General features: G+C 43.2%; 2 protein-coding genes across 4 annotated transcripts in view; both read right to left on the bottom strand.

Annotated features, from left to right (window-relative positions):
• LOC122455130 (myeloid-associated differentiation marker-like) overlaps positions 1-10,133 on the bottom strand; it is a 74,453-nt gene that overhangs the window by 29,951 nt on the left and 34,369 nt on the right. The window lies entirely within an intron of this gene.
• LOC122455128 (myeloid-associated differentiation marker-like) overlaps positions 1-10,133 on the bottom strand; it is a 38,606-nt gene that overhangs the window by 7,617 nt on the left and 20,856 nt on the right. The window contains exon 1 of one of the 3 annotated variants that reach the window (XM_043490027.1): positions 6,852-6,928. The exons of the other annotated variants lie outside the window; for them this stretch is intronic. The gene's annotated coding sequence lies outside the window, so the exon portion shown is untranslated. Of the gene's footprint in view, positions 1-6,851; positions 6,929-10,133 lie in introns of those variants that run through there. 3 annotated transcript variants of the gene reach the window in all.

Raw genomic sequence — 10,133 nt, 5'->3', positions numbered from 1 at the left:
GGGCCGAGTTCCAGTCCTGCCTTCTCTGGAGGCCCAGGGTAAAGTCCCATAACGCCTAGGTATCTGCAGGTGGCAGGAGACGTCTGTAAGGCCACCCCTTTTGTCCCCCTCTCCCGCCTCCTCTCCCTTCATCTTTCAACCTGGTTCCCTTTCCTCCCTTTGAAATCTTTGAAGACATCTGAAGCTCTGTGTCTCTATAGAAGGTTTTCTGAGAGACTGTATTCTTGTATTTAAGGGAGTGTCTGATGAGGACTGCCAGGTTTATATGTGTGTGTTTTAACTGTGTTCTGTGTTGTGATTTTTGGTGGCCATTTTGCTTTGTCTCACCACCATTTGGTTTAGACCTGCTGCCATTTTGTTAGAACTTGATTTTCTTTCCCTGTGCCTTGAGACCAGGGCTCCCAGGAGCACTCATCTAGACCACCTCTAACTCCTGAGACTGAGGGAAAGGGGGAAAAAGCCTTTAAAACTTTTATTTGTTTCAACTGATTTTTTTTTTTTTTTATAAACTGGTAAATTTTATATTGTAAAATCTAATTCATGACTAAACTTAGAAAATGAAGCTAGATCTTGCACTGTGTCTGTCTAAATATGTCTTGGTATGTCTTCGTCTCTGGGTAATACTTTTGAGGTTAATTTGTAAATGAGCTCTATTTAATTGGCTTAAAAAAAGGTAAGCGCTTACAAATCAAATAATTCTAAATTAAACAATAAATTCCAGGTTCAGGTGAACTGGGAAATATTCAGTATTAAATACCTGATATTAATGTTTGTTTGTTGACCTATCTAATATAGACATGTCTTAGCGTAACTAACATTAAGTAGAATATTTTCATTGTACCTAGGTTTAATATAAGTTAAATATTATATCTGTTACAAGTTTGTCAATAAGGAAATTACCTCGAGTGAAGAAACTTCTAAAAGATGTAAAGGAGATATGAGCTTTTATATAAACTCTATTAAGAATAATTATTCTTTAGGAATATCTGTCTAAAATAGTCTCTCCAGATTGGTGTAACTTGAATTTCTAAGGTTGTGTTAAGTGCTGGAAGTCTATTGAATAGTTGGGTCATTTCCAAATAAAGTAAGATTTTTGAAACATTTACTACTAAACACTAATTTCCCTTTACAGAAAAACTAAAGAGATTTGGGACTATAAATGAAAAATGTTTGGTGCTATCCTAAAATGTTCTAAGAAAGCAAGGGTTTTAGAAATTATCACTGGTATTTATGCTCACCAATCTATAAAATGCTAATATAAAGGTTAGTTCTTAGTTGCTAAAGGAAAGTAGGAAGTGTGTTTTCAGTAAGAAACATACACACACACACACACACATATATATATATATATATGAGAAAATACTAAAAAGAGTTATGCATGATCAGAGTTTTCTAAAATTGGATTACAATTAATTAGATTAATGGATTTTGTTAGGAATGACACGGCCACAAGAAAACTGGTTAGAGCTAACTAAGTCCAAGATGGCAGAACTGACTTTCCGTAGACCTTGAGCCTTGGTATTTATGCCCATTGTGACATATCAACAAGCTACATGATACACCCATCAACACTGACTAAATCTGACCAAATGTTCTAAATGCTTTTAATTTATCTTTTGGATAAAACTTCCTAAATCTAATTCTCTTGAAGTTCCTTTGACCTCTAGCTAACTTTGGGGTGCTTCAGAGGGCCCCTGAAACATCCCAAAGAGAGATATTAAACTGTGTTTACTTGGTTGGTTAAATTACATGAAAAAGATTATCAAATGAGTAATGAATCTGTTCATGTTATAATGTATGGTAAAATTACTAATACAGATATCCTAGAAATTATGTGCAGTTCTTAACATTTTGATATGTCCTGGTATTCTAATGAAAAACCTGATGACTTCACAAAAGTTAACAAAGGACTGAATGCACCAGTGAATATGTTTATAACTTTTATGATTTCTATCTGAAAAATTACAGGTTTGAATCTTGTGTCTTCTGGAGCAGGAAAAACCTTCCTCTCAAACTAATTATGAAAATAATTTGGTAAAATTATATGTTATAAACAAAACAATTATATTTTCTCTCTATCTGACTCCTCCAGAAATTTGAAACTCTTAGATTTCCAGTAAGTTTATCAAATGAGCTAGGAAGGTTATCTCACTAACAGGTACAAAAATCTCAAGGAATTTTTGAGACCTTAAAAAGGGAAGAATTCACTTAGATTTTTTTAGGCAAAATCTGTGATAAGCCTTTGGTGTGTTTCCCAGCCCTGTTTTATATTAAAAGTTCAGTCTGTGACTCTATAAAGGTTTCAGCAAAATAAAAAATATATGATTAATTATGGTTATATAAATCATCAGACCAAAATTAGTGAGAACAGATCTATTTTGCAAACAAGCTAGCCTTAATTTGGTTATATTTGATAAAATTGAGGGTAATTTTAGGGAGAAAAAGATGTTTCAATAAATGTTAAATCCCAGTTTGTTAATGGAGGTCTACCAATGGAGGTAGTAAGACTCATTTCTTAGATAGTTCTTTGCTGTTGTGTGATATTAATGTAAAATTTAATTGAATTCTTAAAGAACACCCTAAGTTTGTTTCTGAAGCTTATCTCAGTAATCTATCCTTGGATGAAGATCAGATGCTTCATGAGCTGCAACCAGGACTGGAAAAAGACATAATTTAAGGGACTGTCTCCAACCTGGATGGAAGGACTTTTTTTTTATCAGGAGAAACTACACTACACCAGGATGAGAAGATGACGACATCAGAGGTAGACTGCTTGCCCAAGATGCTGGACCTGATTCATATGATTATTTATAATGTTTTGTTGACTTCTTAGAGCTTTGTATATAAATCAAATGCTTCTCTATCATAGGCCTGATCCTATGCTAGTTTTAGAAATCAATCCAATTGTTGGGTTTGTGGCCAATTACCTGTGTCTAGTTCTGGGTTACCTTAGTAAATTTCTCTACTACAAGGCTCTAACTGGTTAAAATTATAGTCATATTCAGGTCACTGTGATATTACTAGATGGGATCCCCTCACCAGGCCAATTAATAATGCCTGCTCTGACTCTGGCCATAAATTTGAGCTTTCTTCTATTACTCAAGCTCAATCAGAGCAACAAGCAAAGTTTCAGCAAAGGAGGAAAAATCTCCCACAATTATGGGGTGGATTTATATAGATAACACCAGGCTATGGTAATTTAAGTTTAGTCTCCTCTATGTTGGAAACAATTAAATCATACTAAGGACAATCAGTCTAGTAACACTAGAAAACTGGGCTATGTGCCTTATAGATGGTGCTGCCAGTATATAATTTCCCTGGAAGATAAAGATTCTACAGAGTAGACTAAGTCAGATGACCTGGGATATACTGGGCTACATCTAATGGAAGCTCTTAACTTAAGTCTTACTTGTGACTTTACTAATACTGCTGGCTATGTTATTTGTATTTGTTATTTGTATTCACCTGTTTTACAAAATTGCTGTTTCTTACACTGTCAAATATGTGTCAGGCCTCTAATAGAGACTGATGATGGTAACAGTGTAACCCTAGATATGGGAAGAAGCAACAAGAGGGAATATTTTCCTGGACCAAGAGGCTAGTAAGACAGGTGGTCCAGAGAATTTTGGATACTGTTTTATGGCCTAGTCCAGTAATAGCACATTGAGTGGCCTGTCAGCAAAATCTTTGCCAAACCTGAGAATGGACATTCTCAGCACCATGGGATAAAATGGTCATGAAATGCCCCCCTCAAAATCATGGTCAAATTTATGAGCAAAAAGGTGCTCTGCCAACTGAAGATTGACACTTGCCATCTACATCTACAGAGATTAAATCATGGCCACTGCAACTGCTGACTTTCAATGGCCCTGAAAGGAGTTCAGGGTGAAAATCAGGAATGAGGCACTCTGTGCTCTGAGAAAAACTGGCAGAACAGGCCTTCAGATAGTTAGATCTTTTCAGGAGCAGATTTTACGAGTTCCAATTCTTGCATCTTCTCATACCTAGAAAAACACTGACATCATTAATGCTGACATCTGCTTTGGCTGTTAAAGAAAATTTTACAATTAAAAGTCAAAATAGAGTAGCTATGTTTCAGACATCCTGGGAAATAACCAGGTGTTACTATGGGTGTAATTTCAGATTAGACGTTGTATTGATAAACAGTTGAGTTTTCTGAGTTGTGTCAGGCTTAGATGCCACCATTCTCAAAACAATGTCTGCTGGAAGCTAGTAACTGCAACCTTACTTTTTATAAAACCAGGCAACTGGCAACCTGGCTACAAGTCTGCCTGAAGTGCCACGTTCAGACTGGGTTTCAGGCCTATTCTTCTAAAAAGAAATGAGATTTATTTTGTCTATTAAAATTCCAGTTATCCCTCCTCCAGCTACTAATTGGGTCTGTTACAACAAAATGGCAGACCAAGGGATTGAGATTTTAATCATACAAGACTCAGATCTAGAAGTTGGAACTCAGGAATACGTCCAATTCAGTGTCTCTTCTCCAAGCTAAGGCAATCCTATGCCCCGTTTTGACAGGAAGTTATCACAGTCATAGTTGCCCTGTTCCCTAAATTAAAACTGAGCAGGACTCTGGGGCTCTGGAGTACAGGTCTGTTGTGTGTTTTCCATTTCTTATCTGTAGAATATAGGCGTCATTCAGCCTCCTTGACCTTCCCTGGTTCCAAAGGGTGGATTCAAACAATTGCTAATCGGGAAAGGGAGGGGATACAGAAATAGAGGGGAAACAATCAAATGGTGGTACAGCCTTGAGACGGGGTCCTGGTTCCTACTCAAAAAATATGCATAACAATGTCTTTGAGTTCTTCTACAGAACTGGAGCCCCCACCCAGCTGGAGGATGGTAACTTCAGACTAAACACAAGATTCCTGGAGCACAGCTCTGTTGCTTCACCACCAACCAATCAAAAAAAAAAAAAAAAAAGTCACAAACCCTGCAGCCCTCACCCCAAATGTTGCCCCCTGTTTCTGGGGACCAGTGATGACCATCCCGTTAGGTCTCCTGTCTGGCCCCTGTCTATTTCATCTCTGAGAGGAGCCAACAGTTTCAAACTGAATTGCTGTTGTTACGAGGGTGAAAGCTGATTTCAGATGTGGAACACCCCAACTTAGATCAGGTAGAGAGAGACTTCCCCTCTGCTATGCAGGCCTACGCCCATGCACAAGGGGAAGAAGTTGCAGAAGAAAGAGATCTCCGCCCCAAATCCCAAGAAGTATCTTAAGTATGAAGTCTCTCCGAGGGGGGGGGGGGGAGTTGTTAGGGGAAGTAAGATGATCAAAACCATCGAAACCGCCCACCCTGGCCAGGCACCATAGTAACCATTTGCATGAGTTGTTTTATGACAGGAAATCCTGATAAGGAATAAGCCACCACCAACCAGAAGAGTTCAGGAAAGGCCGAAAGAAGACACTGCGTTTCTGTCCACTTCCCAGAATCCCTCTCGTTAGCATCCATCTTGGCTGAGCGATGTGTGTGACATCAGGAAAGACTCTGAGTTAGAATGATTGGCCAAAGGCCACCCGGAAACCCATCACCATAAAACCCAAGACTTTGAGCAACGTGGCAGAGCAGTTCTCCTGGGTTCCCTTACCCTCCGTCTCCCCACCCGGGTGCCCTTTCCCAATAAATTCTCTTGTTTTGTCAGCACATGTGTCTCCTCGGACAATTCATTTCCGAGTGTTAGACAAGAGCCCAGTTTCGGACCCTGGATGGGGTCCCCCTTCTTACAACACCTCAAGAAGCCAAATACCGAGAGATGAGTGTTGGGCTGTGTCTAGAACAGGGTGCCATTCATCCGCTGTGAACACAATCATCACCCATGTCTGTGTATCAGCCCATGTTGGGCGGTGGGCTAAAAAAAAATACTAATGAACTTTTCCACCATTTTTTTGTGGATCATCTGTGTATAGAGGATCGGTAATTAACCAGTGTAGTAGGTCTGAGGTGGAAAACGAGTATAAATCCGATAATAGTCAACTGTTAGTCCTCTTAACACTCAGACCTCCTGCAGGGAATTGTCTCAGTGGAAATCTACCCCTCCCTGCCCCTCCACCCAATCGGGGTCTTAAAGGGAGAGACTGCTTCAGACTCCCTTTCTTCCTCCTGCTCGGGGGCGCTCAGGCTGTGCCCGCCCCGACACTAGTTCTCCTTCCACAGATTGTAGGGGTGGGGGTGGTTGGTGCAGACCCCGTGGTAGCGCCTGCCTGGGGCATCGGGACTAGAACCGCAGAGGTCAGGGTGGATTCAGTTCCCGAAGAAGCTGACCCCTTCTCCCTCCCTTGCTTGCAGACTCGTCCGTCAAGGAAACAGGCTTTTCACAGTTTAGTTTCTTTTTACCGTTAATTTAGTGCCCTATTGGAAGAACCCTTATTATGGAGTAACAGGAAGACCCCCACACAGAATATCCTCCCACTTACCAGATCGCTAACAAATCAATTCTAACTGAAAAATGGTGGAGTAATATAGAGAACCATTCAGGGGCCACGATTCTTCAGAATCAAAAACATACATAGACCAGGCTGTATTATAATTTAAAAACCCCCTTTCTCTTGGTTATAGAGTCACACCTCCAGGTGTGCCAATCTGCCAAGAGTCGTCCCAGTGGACTTCTAGAAGGGATGGATGTAGATCACCCCACTTCACTTCACTCACTCCCCCAGAGTGGATTTCAAACAAACAAACCAATCCTCACTCAGGGAGAGACTGGTACAGAGTCGTAAACAAGCCATATCCCACTCATGTGGGTCCAGAATGACCCCGAAGTTCCAAAGGGCAAAAATTAGGTTCAAATGGGTGGGGAGGGGCTCCCGGGGCGCACACCCTCTACTCACTCACTCAGCAGCTCGGCTGCTCCTTCAGAGGCCAGTTTCCTTCTCTCAACAGAAAGCAAAAGCAGGCTGTGAGCAAGGGCTGGGGAGGGACAGGGCAAGTTCCGGAATCTAGCAAGTTCTGTAGCTGTTGCAGTTCTTCTGTTGTAGTTCTAGCAACATACCTATAGATCCTCCCCAACCTTCCCAGCCTCACCCCCCTCCTCGTCCCAGGGGGAGATGGAGGGGCCTGAGCCCCGGGGACCTGACTGCCGCTTGGATAGCCAGCATTGTATCCCAGCTCAGCCTTGGCTATTGTTTCTGAAGAAACCAATACTGAAAGAGAAGCATTGGAGAGAAAAAAAGGAGCCTTATGTGAAGGCAGCCGGTCAAAAGGGGAGAAGGTGGATCACTGTGCAAAAGAGCCACCTCCCACCCCTGCAAGATTCAGCCAACAGTTATACAAGGAGGGGAGCAGGAAAGGGCTACAGGCTGCTCGCTGGGGAAACCCCGTGATGCTGTTTGTGGAGACTTTAAATTAACCATGAGGCACCTTGCTGGCTTTTAAACTTGGATGTGGCCCTTACATTTTCCAGATCAGCAAGTCATTTTTCTCGGGGTCAGTGGTCATATATTTCTAGAGAATGAAGAACTAAGACAGAAACTAAGCAAAACAGACACATCAAAACAGGAACCAGTCAATCAAACCCCAGAGCTGTGTTTAACTATTCACAAGCCTTTTGCTGTTAAGCAAACGAGGTTAAAAAGCAGTGCCAGTGACCTGGCTGAGCACAAGATTTACAATGAGCCTCTCCTCAGGCCCCAGCTTCAAGCCCATCGTGGGCTTCTCCTTCCTCCTGGGACAGCTGTTCTTCACCTGTGTGCCCTTCTCGCTGGTGACCAGCATGGACGCTCCGAAATGGGGAAGGGGTGTAATGACGAAGAAGAATTCATAGGGCCTGGACTCCATCTCAGGCCTGTCCGTGCTGATCGTGCTAGGCCGCCTCTCCAATGGACTCTGAACTCTGTGCTTAGCGCCTGTGGGAATGACAATGGAAGGATAAGACCCCCACCTGGCAGGGGAGTCTTGAAGATCACATCCAGGTTACTCATTGCCTAAGAGAAAACAGACCCTAATCACCCCTGCCTATTGAATGTAACCACAGGCTTATTGATTATTAACTGTTTGAACACATAACACGTGAATGATGGGGTTATTGTGATTGTATTTACCCTTCCTTTGTAAGCCTCAAGGGATTTGGGCTGGTGGGTTTGGACATGTACACATGGGGTATAAAAGATTTTCACAAATGCTGGTCAGGGTCCTTGGCTAAGAGGAGACTCTGCCTTGGGCCCGCCTGTGTAATAACCTGCACTCCACTATCTGTATTGTCCTTCTGAGTGAGTTTGTTTCCCGGAAAGCGTGGCCATAACAATGAGTGTCCATCTGGTGCTTCTGCTTTGCTGTGACCTTCACCATCTTTACCACGGAGTTGTGTGGGTTCCAATCCTGTCTCCCCTTCTCTTGGGATGGCTCTCTCTACACTCACGCCTTTTATTTATATCCCTTCTAGAAGTCTACTTGGACACACCTTGGTCAATCGGCAAAACTAGAGTATGACTCTGCAACCAAGAAGAAAAATGATTTTTAAATTTTAATACACCCTAACCCGTGTATATTTTCTATTCTAAAGAACAGTGTACCCCCTGAATGGGTCTCTAAATTTCTCCACTCTTTTGCAGTTAGAACTGATTTGTTAAGGATCTGATAAGTGGGAGGAAAGGCCATGGGCAGCTTTCCTGTTACTCTATAATAAAGGTTCTTCCAACAAGGGCACTGAATTAATGGTCTTGATCTCAGATGGCCTTGGTCTGCAGCAGCTTAGAGCGGTGGTTGGGTTCCCAGTCCAAGATTGAGGCCGGGTTCTGGTCGTGAAAGCACAGATCCTAGCCAGTAGACCAGTGGTCAGTGGCCAGGGCCTGGCCCTTCAGCTTTGCAGAAAAGAATTTCCACAAAGACAGATGTGAAACAGGTCAACTATTTATTAAGAGGAAAAAGAGTACAGTACGGGTGGATAGAAACACAGGCAAAGTCAGGGAGAGTCACTGAGTCACACCCTCGTGGCAGTTTGAATTACTTTTAGGGGGCATTTCTTCTGGATTTCCTTTGGCCAATCATTTTGCTTTGCCTGATTCAGAGTCCATATTTGGTATATCTCAGTATCCTCCCATGTGTGCATGCGTCTCTTAGACAGGATGGATTCTTCTGAAGAGGCCTATGGGTAGCCTGGCATTAGTTAGCATCACTCCCTTTTGACTTCCAAGGAGCTTTTCTGCTCATGTGTGGTCAGGGTGGTCTCCTGACTTTGAGAATGAGAAATATGCAGGGCGCAGCCTCCTACCTTAATAGTTTTGCTACTCTAGTCTTGGAGTTTTGGCCCATAGGGAATGTATCTCCAATCACTTTACCCTGATGGGGTCCATCTACCTCCTGTCTCAGTATGAAAAGGAAACTAAATTGTGAAAAGACTGCCCTCTTTACAGAAGAGTCTTCACAGGCTATGGAGGAAGAAAAGGGGGTCAACTTCTTATGGAACTGAATCCACCCTGACCTCTGTGGTTCCAATCCTGATGCCCCAGGCAGGGGCTGCCCCAGGGTCTGTGCCCACTCCCCGCCAACACCCACCCCCTCGCCCCCAGTCTCTCGAAGGAGGAGGGGTTCTGGTGTGGGGATGGGGCAGAGTCTCAGCACCCCTAACAACATGAGGAAGAAAGAAGGTCTGAGTAACTTTTCCCTTTAAGACAGGACGCTCAGTTTGGCCAGAACAGGGGTGTGTGTGTGTGTATGTGTGTGTTAGTCATGCAGTCATGTCCGGCTTTTGCGACGCCATGGGCTGTAGCCCACCAGGCTCCTCTGTCCATGGGATTCTCCAGGCAAGGATACTGGAGTGGGCTGCCATGCCCTGCTTCAGGGGATCTTCCAACTCAGGGATCGAACCCACATCTCTTATGTCTCCTGTATTGGCAGGTGGGTTCTTTACCGCTGAGACACCTGGGAAGCCCTGAGCTCAAAAGAGTCCTGGCCAAATTCCACTCTCACCTTAAACTAGGTCTCTGGGGGCCCCGCCCACTGACTCCCCACCCACACATGAACCACAGGAGGGATTGTGGCCCAGCCTGCAATACAAGTAGTTGGGCCCCACCACAATGCCAACATCCTGCCCTCCTAACTCTTAAAGGGGCCGTGACACATCGGCTGCCTCTTTATAAAGGTGTGCAGTTGTGTCATTTCAGTGCACGTGCGTG

The sequence above is a fragment of the Cervus canadensis genome, chromosome 17 (assembly GCF_019320065.1).
Source record: "Cervus canadensis isolate Bull #8, Minnesota chromosome 17, ASM1932006v1, whole genome shotgun sequence".
Lineage (NCBI taxonomy): Eukaryota > Metazoa > Chordata > Mammalia > Artiodactyla > Cervidae > Cervus > Cervus canadensis.
This window is presented reverse-complemented; position numbering and strand designations above follow the sequence as displayed.